General features: G+C 38.1%; 1 long non-coding RNA gene across 3 annotated transcripts in view; it reads right to left on the bottom strand.

The window, feature by feature from the left end:
• The window catches only part of LOC145524698 (uncharacterized), a 472,194-nt gene extending 468,514 nt beyond the window's left edge, over positions 1-3,680 (bottom strand). The window contains exons 1-2 of one of the 3 annotated variants that reach the window (XR_014067766.1): positions 3,430-3,659; positions 3,181-3,250 (exon numbers count right to left, since the gene is read on the bottom strand). This is a non-coding gene — a long non-coding RNA (uncharacterized LOC145524698). Of the gene's footprint in view, positions 1-3,180; positions 3,251-3,429 lie in introns of all 3 variants that reach the window. The other 2 variants (XR_014067768.1, XR_014067767.1) reach the window with 2 other exon arrangements.
• Between the last annotated feature and the right edge of the window lie 10,768 nt (positions 3,681-14,448).

Below are 14,448 nucleotides of genomic sequence, written 5' to 3'. Positions count from 1 at the left end.
CTTCTCATCATGATGACATGATCTTAGTCTTCTGAATGTTGATCTGTAAGCCTACTTTTTTACTCTCCTCTTTCACTTTCATCAAGAGGCTCTTTAGTTCTTCTTCGCTTTCTGCCATTAGGGTGGTGTCATCTGCATATCTGAGGTTATTAATATTTTACCTGGCAATCTTGATTACAGCTTGTGCTTCATACAGCCCAGCATTTCTCATGATGTACTCTGCATACAAGTTAAGTAAGCAGGGTGACAATATATTGCCTTTACGTACTCCTTTTCCTACTTGGAACCAGTCTGTTGTTTCATGTATGGTTCTAACTATAGCTTCCTGACCACATACAGGTTTCTCAAGAGGCAGATCAGGTGGTCTGTATGCCCATCTCTTTCAGAATTTTCCACAGTTTATTGTGATTCACACAGTCAAAGGCTTTGGCACAGTCAATAAAGCAGAAATAGAAGTTTTTCTGGAACTCTCTTGCTTTTTCTATGATCCATCGGATGTTGGCAATTTGATCTCTGGCTCCTCTGCCTTTTCTAAAACCAGCTTGAACATATGGAAGTTCACAGTTGATGTATTGCTGAAGCCTGGCTTGGAGAATTTTGAGCATTACTTTACCAGCATGTGAGATGAGTGCAATTGTGCGGTAGTTTGAGCATTATTTGGCATTGCCTTTCTTTGGGATTGGAATGAAAACTGATCTTTTCCAGCCCTGTGGCTGCTGCTGAATTTCCAAATTTGCTGGTTATTGAGTGCAGCACTTTAACAGAATCATCTTTTAGAACTTGAAATAGCTCAGCTGGGATTCCATCACCTCCACTAGCTTTGTTCATAGTGATGCTTCCTAAGACCCACTTGAGATTGCATTCCAGGCTGTCTGGTTCTAGGAGAATGACCACACCATCTTGATTATCTGGGTCATGAAGATCTTTTTTGTACTGTTCTACTGTGTATTCCTGCCACCTATTCTTAATATCTTCTGCTTCTGTTAAGTCCATACCATTTCTGTCCTTTATTGAGTCCATCTTTGCATGAAATGTTCCCTTGGTATCTCTAATTTTCTTGAAGAGATCTCTAGTCTTTCCCATTCTATTGTTTTCCTCTATTTCTTTACACTGATCACTAAGGAAGGCTTTCTTATCTCTCCTTGCTATTCTTTGGAACTCTGCATTCAAATGGGTATATCTTTCTTTTTCTCCTTTGCTTTCACTTCTCTTTCACAGCTATTTGTAAGGCCTTCTCAGACAGCCATTTTGCATTTTTGCATTTCTTTTTCTTGGGGATGGTCTTGATCCCTGCCTCCCATACAGTGTCATGAACCTCCATCCATAGTTCATAAGGCACTCTGTCTATCAGATCTAGTCCCTTAAATCTATTTCTCACTTCCACTGTAAATCTTTACTTTACAAATATTCACAAAATTTGACCACTACTATGAGTGTATTCTAGTCCAACATTATCTCTAATCCAAATCATTTTATTATAATATTTCACATTATATTATTATTTCACACTAATCTTCCTGTCTTTCCCCTTCACCTTAACCCTAAATATATGAAAAGGTCATTTCCTCCTAAGTTGAAGAGCTGTCTCCTATTTTATTGCAATCTCTCTTTCTGCTTTCTACTATCTTATTTCAGGTTCTTATTCATTTATTTTTTTCCTAAGTTACAACAATGTCCTTTTCAATTGTCTCCATGATTCCAATGTAATTATCCTTCAATCCATTTTCCATGTTATTTCTAGCATAAGCTTTGTAAAACAATAGTCATTCTATTGCTTAAAACTATTCAGTGGATTTCCACTTCCTACAAATTAAAGTCTAAAATGCTTATCATCTCAGAGTCTCAAAGGTAGAGACAATCAGCACTGGCCAAGATGAAGTATCATATTTGTGTTTGTATCAGATCAAACCTGGCAAATACAACTATAAACCATGGCCCGCACACATTACCTAAGTGACTATCTTCAGACACTGCAGAGCAGTCAACTCAGATAACACTTGAGGAGCCAATATCACTGAAGGAATGCAATTTGAGAAGAGTCCCATATTAAACCCAGCAGAACAAAAGAGTATAATTTATGCATAAAGCAACAGTTTGACTAGGCAGAAGACAAAGTAGCTGCACTTCAGGACTGCTAACGGTGATAAAATTTGAAGGTCAGCATCATGGAGAGGAGAAAATCACAGAAAAATGAGTTCTCAAAATCTACATGGAATTTTCCCTTGATGTTTTGACCAATTTTTAAGCTCACATACACAAAATGAGACATGAAGAAAACACACATCAATGTGATAGGGCAAAACATTGGTGGGAGAATAGAGACGAGCAAGTATTTTCACTCATGCTATTCCTTCTAGCTAAAATACAACTTAGAACATTGTGCTTAGGGGCTACAGGCTCACATTCAAATCCATCCAGTGAAGCGGTAAAGAATGGAAGCTATCATCAGGGCACTTAAAAGGATCAAGCTTAAGAGTGAGAGCTAACACCTTAAGAACAGGTATTAAAATAGGTCAGCCCCTACAAAACCCAATTTCAAAGCGCAACCACAGCAAGAATTTGTTGGTTATTTCCATATCTTCCTAAAGAAAAAGTAATTTTGTAGGAAGAAACTTCTTGTGCTGTGCTTAGGCGCTCAGTCGTGTCTGACTCTTTGCGACCCCACCGACTGTAGCCCATGAAGCTCCTCTGTTCATGGCATTTCCCAGGCAAGAATACTCGAGTGGGTTGCCCTTTCGTTCTCCAGCGGGGTCTTTCCTATCCAGGGATTGAACCTGTGTCTCCTGCATTGGCAGAGAAGGCAATGGCAACCCACTCCAGTGTTCTTGCCTGGAGAATCCCAGGGACTGGGGAGCCTGGTGGGCTGCCGTCTGTGGGGTCGCAGAGTCGTAGACGACTGCAGCGACTTAGCAGCAGCAGCTCGTGCATTGGCAGACGGAGTCTGTCACCACTGAGCCACCTGGGAGGTCCCACGTTACTCCTTACCTCACAAATACCCTCTACAATTTTTGATACACAATCTGTGGGGCTTGATAAAAAAAAAAATTACTAAATGCAGAAGGGGGGAGGGGCAATGTACCGACAGGACCAAGCAATCCTTTTACCAGTAGAAACATATTTGCAAATGAATATTAAGTAGGTAGAGGAGGGCCAAAATGGAATGTCTTTTTTTCTTCTCACCTGTAAAATGTACTCCTGTCTTCCTAATGGCTTTCCTTGGGGGCCATGGGAACACCTGTTGCCACACTGTCTGAAACCAAGGAGGAACTGGTGTTACTGCACGGACCCCGAATCCTAGCCTCCACTAATTTCCCGGAACACTGACTAAAGTGGCCAAGATTATGTAGGAGAGTAAGCGTCTGGGACCTCGACGTCTGCCTTTAAATGGAATAAGAAGTGTATCAAAACAACAGCAAAAGTATAGAGTACCTGGAGAAGATTTCTGTGGAAAAAGTCCTTTTCAGTCCTGTGTCCTGACTTGGGAGACAAGCTCTTGCCAAAAGGCAGTTTTTCCACCGACCCCAGTCTTTCCCCTGAAGGAGAAATTGGCAAATCGGCTAACTCACGTGAAATTAATGGTGTAAATTAACCACAGCTGGCAAGGAGACATTTCTGAAATAAGAGTTGACACAACAGTGAGGGACGGGGTTGGTTGTGGTGGCACTACAGCGCAAACGCGCACGCATGCGCAGTGGTGCTCAGAGGCGTTGTCAGACTACAGCTGTCCTTGCGGTGCAAAGTGCGATGCCGCGGAGATTCCCAAGCGAGGAGGCCACGTTATAAAACCTGGAGTTCCACAGAGGTGAGGAGGCGGTGCATGAAAGGGAATGAGGTGTGGAATGTCCGGACTCATTCAAGCGGCTTTGCAAGAAGATGGAAAAAGGTTGTGTTCTTTTGTATAAGAAAGGTGAGTGACGCTCCCACTCCTCCTCTGGTCCCAGGCAAAGCCGCGGGGTTTCGGCCGGGGAGTAGTGATGGCCGGGGTTGGCGAACACAGCACAGGAGGTCCACGGGGGCCCCGCGTGGGGAAAGTGGCAAAAATATGGTACAGCCTTGTAATCCATCGACTAATTAGTCCCTCTAACACTTTCACTGTTATATTTTCCTCTTTACTGAATGTCTGTTGTCGTTTACGCTTAAAATATTTTAGTTCTAATTCCTTCAACTTTAGCTCACTCACATCTGCTTTGTCTGAACTCAGAACTCACTGAAGAAGTTATATGGAATGATTATAATCAGTTTGTCTCCTCACTGTTTTTTTGAGCACTTTTGTCAGCATTTTGACCCCAACTCTTCAGATAAGCACCTTTCTCTTACACCAGTATTTATACCATGATAGTGGTAGAGAAGGAAATGGCAACCCACTCCAGTGTTTTTGCCTGGAGAATCCCAGGGACGGGGGAGCCTGGTGGGCTGTCGTCTCTGGGGTCGCACAGAGTTGGACACGACTGAAGCGACTTAGCAGCAGCAACAACAGCATGCCATTATACTCAGAATAGTTACAATTTAATACCAACTGTGTACCTGGAATTGTAATAATTCTATGTATAGAAAAGTGCAGTCGTTCAGTCGTGTTCGACTTTTTGCTACCCCATGGACCTACCACGCTCCTTGGTCCATGAGATTTTCCAAGCAAGAGTACTGGAGTGGGTTGCCATTTCTTTCTCCGGAGGATCTTCCTGACCCAGGGGTCGAACCCGGGTCTCCCACATTGTAGGCAGACGCTTTACCATCTGAGCCACCAGATGGTAGTCCTATGAGGGAAGTCCTATGTATAGAAGTAGAAGTAATTAATCTGCATGGGATTATAGATTATAAGGTGTTCCATTATCTCAAATATAAAATATGAGATTTTAGAGTGTCAGTAATTACAATTGTAAGAAACTTCATTTTAAGTCACATCTCAACATTAGAAATGCTAAAATTAAAATATTATCTGTAAATAATTAGAGTTAATACTGTGTATCTGTACTCCTTAAAACAACTCTATAAAGTAGATATAATTATCTTTATTTTATTTAATTGAATCAACATCTGGCTGGAACAGGCTGCAGAGCCAGATCTTTGTGATAGCGAAAAAAACCCCTCTCTTCATTTTGCTGCCTACAGCTAAAAATTGTATCAGCAACAGTGATTATATTAGGCCCACCTGAATAATCCAGGATAACCTGCTTATCTCAAGTCAGCTGATTAGCATTCTTTTATCTGCAACCTTAATTCTACCTTGTTACATAGCATGTTATATTCACAGGTTCTGAGGATTAGGATATCAGTATATTTGGGATCCATTTTTCTTCAGTTTCTTAGTTCCTGTTCTTACTCCTGCACTTGAAAAGTTAAGTGCAGTTTTCAAAAAGTAATTATATTAGGCTGATAATGGCTCCAAAAAATATGTCCATGCCCAAATCTTTGGAAACTGTGAATGTTATGAGGAAAAGTGTTTTTGCAGGTATGTTTAAGTTAAGAATTTTGAGAAGAACAAGTTATCCTGAATTTTTACGTGATCCCTAAATGCTACCACAAATGTCCTTGTAAAAGAGGTAGAGGGAGATGATACACACAGAAGATTTATATGCAATCACAGAGGCAGAGATTAGAGTGATGCAGAGCAAGTCAAAAATTGCTGGCAACCACCAGAAGCTGGGATAGACATAGAACCTTCAGAGGGAGTACACCCTGCCAACACTTTGGTTTCAGCTCAGTGAAGCTTAGTGTGGACTTCTGATCTACAAAACTGAGAATAAATTTGTGTTTAAGCCACTAAATTTGAAGTTAATTGTTACAAAAGTCTTAGGAAATAAGTACAATGATTCTCTTACTTTTCATTTGGATCCCTCCGTGATAAAGAGAATTTGCTGGATGATTGAAAGAGGCTAAGACTGTTGTCTACTGTACTAGTTCTCAACTAGCATTGTGAAGTACTTACTTAGCAACTTTAAAAAATAACCCGAGGTCCATCCATATTGTCACAAATGGAAAGATTTCATTCTGTTTTTTATAACTAAGCAATATGCTAAGTGAAACTAGTCAGACAAATAAGAAAATACAAATAAGATGAATTCTTCATGATTTCACTTATATGTATAATCTAAAGAAGAAAACAAAACAAAAAAAAAAACATAGCAAGATAGAAACAGAGTTATATATAAGGAGAACAAGCAGATGTTTGGGAGAAGAAACAGTAGGTGAGGAGATTAATATGTACAAATTTCCAATGGCAATTTTAATGAGTCATGGATATAAGATGTACAGTGTGGGGAAAATAGTCAATAACTATGTAACTTACTTTGGTGACATAATTAGATTTCTTATTGTGGTGATCATTTTGAAATATATAGAAATATCTAATCACTATATTTTATAACAGACACTAACATAGTGTTGTAGGTTAATTATACTTCAGAAACAAACACATTCATAAAAAAAGAGATCAGGTTTGTCGTTGGCAAAGCTGGGCTGGGGAAGTTGGATGAAAATGGTCAAAAGGTGCAAGCTTCTATTTATAAGATAACTGCTATAAATGCAATATACAATGTAATATAAATAATTAATGCTGTATGAAGTGTATGAAAGTGGCTGAAAGTGAAGGTGTTAGTCGCTCAGTCATGTCTGACTTTTTGCGACCCCATGGACTGTAGCCCATCAGACTCCTCTGCCTGTGGAATTCTCTAGGCAAGAGTACTGGAGTGGATTGCTGTTTTCCTCTCCAGGAAATCTTCCCTACCCAGGGGTCAAACCTGTGTCTCCTGCATTGCAGGCAGATTCTTTACCATCTGAGCCACCAGGGAAGCCCATGCAAGTGGTTAAGAGAATAAATGCTAAGATTTCTCATCAGAAGGAAAAATATTTTTCATTCCTTTAATTTTTTATCTATATGAGATGATAGGCATTCAGTAAAATTATTGTGATAATCATTTTGTGATGTAAGGAATTTATGCTGTACATGTAAAACTTATACATACTTATGCTTATGCTATATGTCAAATATTTCTCAACACAACTGGAAGGAAAAAATAATAGTCCAAAGCAGATACTATCCATAAATTTTTGGTAAGTCCTATATGTCTGTAAAGTCCTAGGCATGGATATTTAAATATACTACTTCTCATGCCTGGAGAAGGAAATGGCAACCTGCTGCAGTATTCTTGCCTGGGAAATCCCATGGACAGAGGAGCCTGGAGGAGTTGGACACAACATAGCAACTAAGCCACCACCAACTTCCTACTTCAGATGAACAGCCTCAGAATGGTTACTTGACTATAAAGACTTTAAATTAGCATCCTTAGCTATATATGCTTAACATTTTCAGAACTCCAAGGAGCACAAGGGTTCCTTTTTAGCTTCTTACTGACTTTATTGTTTAAGCTAATCTGAAATGGTGAACACATGAGCATGTACAGTGCATAATGTGTGTTACTACTTATTAATGTTCTGTTATACCAATACATGGGAGAGGCAAGTATTCCCTTGGTAAATATATCAAATAGCAACTTAAATAACTAAATTTCTTGAGGATTGTTATCTCTTATTTCATAACTTCCTGGACCTGTAGATAATACAGAGTCATTTATCCCCTTTGCCATAGCAACCAGCCTAGTTGGAAAAGTCCTCTTCTACCTCAATAAACACTCAGCCTGGGAAGTAATTCTCCCTTCCTCCACCTAGAGGGACCAGGTAGTCAGCCTGAGGTAACCCTCCAGCAAAAGCCCTGGTGAACACCAGATATACCTAGTAGACCAAAAATATCATTGCAAAGACTCTGAAGATTTAATTGCCACCAGGACCACAGCACACAAAATTAGAGTAAGTTGTGTGCTAAACCAAAACAGAGTGACTGAAAAATATAAAATATTTAGATAGAAGCAGAGTCTCTAATATAATAGCTGAAATGTCCAGGATACAATAGAAGATCACTGTCACACCAAGAACCAGAAAAAGCAAAAGTTGAATCAGAAGAGATGCAGTAGAAATTTAAACCAGGCAGGTTAGTTTTGCATGTTTGTACCTATATGCTTTTCCTCAGGGACCACAAATGAGCAAGGAATTTGCTATAGAAGATATATCACTCCATTCAGTGCTAACCTGGGAGCAAAAATATGAAAAATTGATTGTAGAAGGCAAATTGGAGCATAGAAAAAATTTAAAACTAACCACAAACGAGCTGAAGTACAAAATTGATCAGAATTTCTGAAATATAAATGTATTTCTCCATTAAGGAACAGTCAATGCAAGTCAAGCAAGAGAAATGAACAAACTTAAAGGTTGCAACTTGAATTTAGCAAATGATGTGACAGAAAAAGGGCACTTTTGACGTGTCTGTCTCTACAGTATTTGTATCAGTTCTGAATAAAGAGAACTCTGTCTTGAAAATGCTATCCCATCTATTTTAAATTTTGGTCTGGTGATACATTTTTCAGTCATCTTTCAGAGACTTTTAAAATGGCGGTAAACTGAAGTGTGAAACATAAACTCAACATAAAATCAAGGCTGAATGTGGAAATTAAAAAAAAAAAAAATAACCAACCCAGAAGCAGTTGTAACTGAAATGGAAAGAAAAAATGATAAATTTGATCTGTAAACAAGAGAACACATAAATAAAAAGTACCACCAGTTTGAGACTTGATACTATTGGTATCCCTCTATCTAATGATCCAGAAAGCCTTTTGATATCTGGCTTACCTTCTCCAATAATCATTTGCATTTCCAATCATTGTTTCTATCCTAAGTAACACATCTCAATTATTTGCATTTGCCATTAATTACTCAGCCTCTACCCCCCTCCATGTTTAGCACTATCATATTCAGCCAGAGGGCTGCAGAAATATGAGCCTGACTAATGCTGACCTTGTCATTCATTCCCAGTCTAATGGATTAAGGATATGAATATGTAATAAGAACATGAATCTTTTCTTGACCCACGAATTCACATTTTCCCAATTTTACCCTGTAGAAATATTTATTGTTCCATTTTAAAGAACCATCTTATGCGATTAATTCTGTTTCTCCCTTTGAGAGTATAATCATTTTGATGGGAAGGATCATACTTTATTTATCTATGTGAACCAGCATCTAACAGTTTCAGAGTAGATAAATGATTGAATTAATGAATAAATGAATGAAGCTAAGTAAACCAAAACAAGTGAAAGGTAGGAAATTCATATAAAAGTAAACATAGTAGTTCAGTTCAGTTCAGTTGCTCAATTGTGTCCGACTCTTTGCGACCCCATGAATCGCAGCACGCCAGGCCTCCCTGTCCATCACCAACTCCCGGAGTTTACCCAAACTCATGTCCACCGAGTTGGTGATGCCATCCAGCCATCTCATCCTCTGTCATCCCCTTCTCCTCCTGCCCCCAATCCTTCCCAGCATCAGGGTCTTTTCCAATGAATCAACTCTTCACATGAGGTGGCCAAAGTATTGAGGTTTCAGCTTCAACATTAGTCCTTCCAATGAACACCCAGGACTGATCTTCTTTAGGATGGACTGGTTGGATCTCCTTGCAGTCCAAGGGACTCTCGAGTCTTCTCCAATACCACAGTTCAAAAGCATCAATTCTTCGGCGCTCAGCTTTCTTCACCGTCCAACTCTCACATCCATACATGACCACTGGAAAAACCATAGCCTTGACTAGACAGACCTTTGTTGGCAAAGTAATGTCTCTGCTTTTTAATATGCTGTCTAAGTTGGTCATATCTTCCCTTCCAAGAAGTAAGCGTCTTTTAACTTCATGGCTGCAATCACCATCTGCAGTGATTTTGGAGCCCCCAAATATAAAGTCTGGCACTGTTTCCACTGTTTCCCCATCTATTTGCCATGAAGTGGTGGGACCAGATGCCATGATCTTAGTTTTCTGAACGTTGAGCTTTAAGCCAACTTTTTCACTCTCCTCTTTGACTTTCATCAAGAGGCTTTTTCGTTCTTCACTTTCTGCCATAAGGGTGGTGTCATCTTCATATCTGATACAACCTTAATAAACCACCTCTGTAAGATTAATTGTAATTAATGAGGGTCAAATGATAAGAAAATAATCAATATTAGGCATTACTTGTCTATGTTGAACACTTGTGAGAAGTGTATTTTTTTCTGTTTGCCATATTGTATTCTGAAGATTTCTTTTTAAAATTATCTATCACCAGTCTACTAATTGTTCATTGGTCTATTTCATTTCTAAGTATGCAAATCTCCATACAGTGATAAAGAAAATTTAAGTGTTAGGAGGTAATGGCTAAAAGAAAGACAAAAGGTGCCATTTTCTACCTTCAACTGCATTAACTCACTTTGTGAGTTATATACATTATTTAATTCCTCTTAACTCAGCCAGCTCAGATGTAAAATTGGGTAGAAATATGTGACTGGTGGTCCACATGAGTGATTTGATTAAAGAATGTCCAAAAAAATTAAGTGAGATTGAATTTAAAGTGCCTTCTAAGACTAAGATTAACTCAGACCAAACATTGCATAAAGTTGTTGAAACTATCATTACCATTAAGTTATTTATTCTACTTCATTTTAAAATTCCATAATATTTTAATATGGTAAAGCAAATTCATAATAGGTAATTTGTTTCTAAGAAAGATACTGTCTCCATTTTGCTCTGGGAAGACTCAGACCTCATGGGTTTAAGTACCATTTCAAATCTACCTACACTACTTGCTAGCTTTCACTGTGTTCCCCTGTGATTAGACTTTTTTCTCCTCCCCCTTGTCTCCTCTTCTTCCTCCTCTGATCATTATGTCTTCATCTAGAGTGGTTTAATGGTTTTAATAAATTGTATTAAAAGTCCCATTTGGCACTTTTATTTCACTGATGTGGACATTGAGGCCCAAAGTGGGTGAGAGGACTTAGAATATTATTGTGAATTAGCAGTTAAGGAAAGAAAAAAAAATTTAACAGCTTAAATTTTTTGTTTACAAAATATTGAAAAGGTAATAATAGTTTAGATTTAGAAGAGCAAATTTTAAAATTTGAATTTTTGTATGAAGCATATTATCTTCATCAAACTGACCTTAGAAGAATAATATGAAAACATATTCTGATTATTAGAAATGTTTTCAAAGCACAAAATGATATATAATGTGAGAGACCCAGAAGACACAGGCAAAAGCAGTTCATTCCATATAAAATGGAGAACAATGCAAGGTCACATATATATATTCTGTTGAAAAACTAAGAAAGGGTTTAATTTCAGCAAGTGGACATTTGAATAAACTTTAATACTTAGATATGTTGCTTCAGGTGGAAATTGTGGATCTATTATAGAGAGTTGTAATTATGAACAATTCAAAGTTCAATGCATTCGTCAAAGTGAATTAAATAATTGCATGTTTAGAATTAAACTTTGATAACATCTTAGTATTTGAAAAATTTGCCTGAACTTTTTGCTGATTACATTGGAAGACACAAAGCTATTAAATAACATTAATTTTAAATGAGGTTTCTGTTCTCACTGGATTTGTTATTATGCAGGTGATAAGAATTTTTTTAGCTTGCTTTCCTAAGCCTATCAGTGTAGTTTGTGGCAAAATGGATAACCATCATTATAAATTTAACTCACATGTAAATTTCAATGAAATCTATCTATACTAATACAAATGTAGTGAAGTGCAGCACCTGTTTTATTGTCCTAGGTCCCATGAAAGAATTATGTAAACCTTTAGTACTTTAAAATACTCTTATTGAAAGTGAGAGAGGACAGTGAAAAAGTTGGCTTAAAGCTCAACATTCAGAAAACTAAGATCATGGCATCTGGTCCCATCACTTCATGGGAAATGGATGGGGAAACAGTGGAAACAGTGTCAGACTTTATTTTTGGGAGCTCCAAAATCACTGCAAATAGTGATTGCAGCCATGAAATTCAAAGATGCTTACTCCTTGGAAGGGAAGTTATGACCAACCTAGATAGCATATTAAAAAGCTGAGACGTTACTTTGCCAACAAAGGTCCGTCTAGTCAAGGCTTTAGTTTTTCCAGTAGTCATGTATGGATGTGAGAGTTGGACTGTGAAGAAAGCTGAGCACCGAAGAATTGATGCTTTTGAACTGTGGTATTGGAGAAGACTCGAGAGTCCCCTGGACTGGAAGGAGATCCAACCAGTCCATCCTAAAGGAGATCAGTCCTGGGTGTTCATTGGAAGGACTGATGTTGAAGCTGAAACTCCAATACTTTGGCCACCTCATGTGAAGAGTTGACTCATTGGAAAAGGCCCTGATGCTGGGAAGGATTGGAGGCAGGAGGAGAAGGGGACGACAGAGGATGAGATGGCTGGATGGCATCACCGACTCGATGGACATGAGTTTGGGTAAACTCTGGGAGTTAGTGATGGACAGGGAGGCCTGGCATGCTGCCATTCATGGGGTCATAAAAAGTCAGACACGACTGAGTAACTGAACTCAACTGAATCTAATTTAGAGAGTATCAGCCAGTGGTGTGATAGCCAGTTGTGACTGACAGGACACCAGAAGTTTGACTCTACAGTGTACTCTCAGACCAGAAGCTAACGAGGGCAAAATGGATAAGGTATGAAGTAAAAGAGTTCATTCAGCAACATCGTTCATTTGACTTTATAATTTATAACTTCCCCATTTGACTGACACAGACATTTCACATGTTACATGGGGCAAGAAAGACTTAAGTCTATCTTTAATAGGAAAAATTTTAGAAATATAACTTTTTCTAAATCCTAAGTAAATCCTAGTAGACCACTCAGTATCCTCTTATGATTCTCAATAGCCTGCTGTATTGTGAAGTAGGTAACTTTTGGGGTTAAAAATCAGACTCTGTGTTAAATTAGAAATACAGCAGTCTATGCAGCTGACCACAGCTTCCATCTAGAAGCTCTCAGCTTTTATAAAAATATACCGAGTTTTCTTCCTACTTTATAGGTCTCTTCTCCTTTCTCAGATATTCCCTTTCTAACCACAGTTTAATAGGATAAGGGTGTCCTTGCCCTCTCCAGGCTGTTCCCCCATGAAGCATGCAGCAAAAGTAATCAGCCTAAACGTAAACTGGACCTCTTTCCTTAAAATCAGTAACTGCCAGTGTACTTAAAACAGCACTCATATTTCTTACCAAGGTATAAGTGACTCCAGTATGGCCCCAATTTTCTGCCTAACCACATCTCATACTCTTCTAGAGACCACTGAGATTCCTCTGGTTTCTTTTTTGTAGTTGCATGCCATTTTCAATAATGGAAATGTTACCTCACCAAGAGCACCTGCTCCTGGTCACTTCTCTGGCCACTCACTTACCTCATATACAAATTCTTTTTTAATCTCTAAAAAAGGCAATAATTCCATAATAAGCCTCTGATAATTAGCACCCCCTATACTTTTCTTGTTTTGATATATTTTGTCAAATTGGTTACTTTTAAAATTTTCTTGTAAAATGTGTTTGTATTGTTATTATTGATCAATTCCTTCACTGGAATACAGGCTCCATGTTTTCTGATACATTGCCCAGTATTGACAGGTTTTATGTATATCTCATAAATGCTTGCTAAATGATTGAAGGATTGATTGCTATACTTTTGGCTTTTTAAAAGTGACTCAATTTTTTTTCTAGCTTTATCAAAGTATAATTGACAGTAAAATTATATATGTTTAGGATGTACAAAGTGATGATATAATCTTTGAATACATTGTGAAACGATTACCACAATCAAGTTATTTAACAAATCCATCACTTCACATAGTTACCTTATTTTTTATTGTGAGAACAATTAAAGTCTACTCTCTTAGCAAATTTCAAGTATAATATAATAATATTAATTATAGTTACCATGCTGTACATTAGATCACCAGAATTTATTCAACTTATAACTGAAAGTTTGTACCCTTTGACTAACATCTTCCCATTTTCCATACCTCCCTAGACCTTGGCAACCACAGTTCAAATCTCTGATTTTATGAGTTTAAATTTAAAGACTTCATGTAAAATTGAGATCGTACAGTATTTGTCTTTCTGTGTCTGGTTTATTTTGCTTAAAATAAGGTATTCTAGTCTCATTCAGTTAGAACTGGACATGGAACAACAGACTGGTTCCAAATAGGAAAAGGAGTATGTCAAGGCTGTACGTTGTCAGCCTGCTTATTTAGCTTATATGAAGAGTACATCATGAGAAACACTGGGCTGGAAGAAGCACAAGCTGGAATCAAGATTGCTGGGAGAAATATCAATAACTTCTGATATGCAGATGACACCACCCTATGGCAGAAAGTGAATAGGAAATAAAAAGCCTCTTGATGAAAGTGAAAAAGGAGAGTGAAAATGTAGGCTTAAAGCTCAACATTCCGAAAACTAAGATCATGGCATCTAGTCCCATCACTTCATGGCAAATAGATGGGGAAACAGTGGAAACAGTGTCAGACTTTATTTTTTTGGGCTCCAAAATCACTGCAGATGGTGATTGCAGCCATGCAATTAAAAGACGCTTACTCCTTGGAAGGAAAG

The sequence above is a fragment of the Giraffa tippelskirchi genome, chromosome 10, assembly GCF_054371585.1.
Source record: "Giraffa tippelskirchi isolate mGirTip1 chromosome 10, T2T-mGirTip1v1.2.pri, whole genome shotgun sequence".
Lineage (NCBI taxonomy): Eukaryota > Metazoa > Chordata > Mammalia > Artiodactyla > Giraffidae > Giraffa > Giraffa tippelskirchi.
The sequence above is the reverse complement of the archived record's forward strand: the minus strand, read 5'-3'. Positions and strand labels throughout refer to the sequence as shown.